This window comes from Bison bison, unplaced genomic scaffold (genome assembly GCF_000754665.1).
Source record: "Bison bison bison isolate TAMUID 2011002044 unplaced genomic scaffold, Bison_UMD1.0 scf7180017864301, whole genome shotgun sequence".
Classification (NCBI taxonomy): domain Eukaryota; kingdom Metazoa; phylum Chordata; class Mammalia; order Artiodactyla; family Bovidae; genus Bison; species Bison bison.
In genome coordinates this window covers 1,838,062-1,839,093 of record NW_011494873.1, presented here as the reverse complement: position 1 = coordinate 1,839,093, position 1,032 = coordinate 1,838,062, and positions in this window count along the sequence as shown.

The following is a 1,032-nucleotide window of genomic DNA, read 5'->3' as shown; positions in this document are numbered from 1 at the left end:
GAGATAATTTAAAAATGCCTTCTACTGGACACTCCCCTTAATTACAAAAGTATGCAAACAATCTTGATATAAATGGAAAACAGTGGGCAGCTCTCTCACTGGGACAGAGGGGCATACCTAAAATTCCCTGGGTGGGATTCGTGCCTGGACCATGGCCCCTCCCTTCCAGGACTAAAGGGGAAGCAGAAGGGGGAGCAGTGGGGTGGGGGCCCACCCAGGAGCCAATGAGGAAACAGTGGAGCCACCCCAGGAACCAGGACTGAGTTGCTGTGTGGCCAGCTAATGGGGAGCTCGGTGGGGCAGGCGGGCCACAGCTGGGTTCAGAGAGGTCCAAGCACTGTGCACCCTTGGGAGCCCAAGGTGGACGTGCTAAGATGAGAGACGGGCTGGTCCACTTGGCTTCTCCCACCTAAGGCTTTGAGATGGCTGGCAGCCATCTGGGAAAGGCCAAGACATGATTATTTTAGGGTCGCAGAAAATGATGCTTCCCATCTGGACATCGATGTACAAACCATGTCTAGTCCTCAAAGGATGACTTCCCAGTCACAGCCTGCCCCTCCACCAAGCCATGCTGGGGCCACACAGCATGGGGGCTGAGGCACGTTGGCAGGGGGTGCAGAGGAACGAGATGAAGAGAGGAAGGGGAAGTCGCCAAGCGCCCAGTGACCAGTGGGCAGACTTGAGTCTATGCAGGCTGCTGCCCTGCCACTGGGCTTCTGCTTCTGGGTAGGAAAGGAAAGGTGTGGGAGAGAGGGCCTTGAGGCCTGGGCTCTAGGTCAGGCAGGAAGGGATGGAGCAGAGGCAAGGGCTCCATCTACAGCGCCACATTTCAGGGCCCTGCCTGGGAAGTACCGTACTTTGTTGAAGGAGCCAGGTGGGAGGTGCCCTTGGGCAGCCTTGTCCAGAACCTGGAGCCCAGGTCTGCAGGCTGCCTGCCCAGGAGAGAACCCAAGTGGCCAGTGGGACCAAATCGTGAGGGCTGCGAGATTGTCAAAGCCTGGCTGCGAGCTGATCGGCATGGGTCTGGGCTTC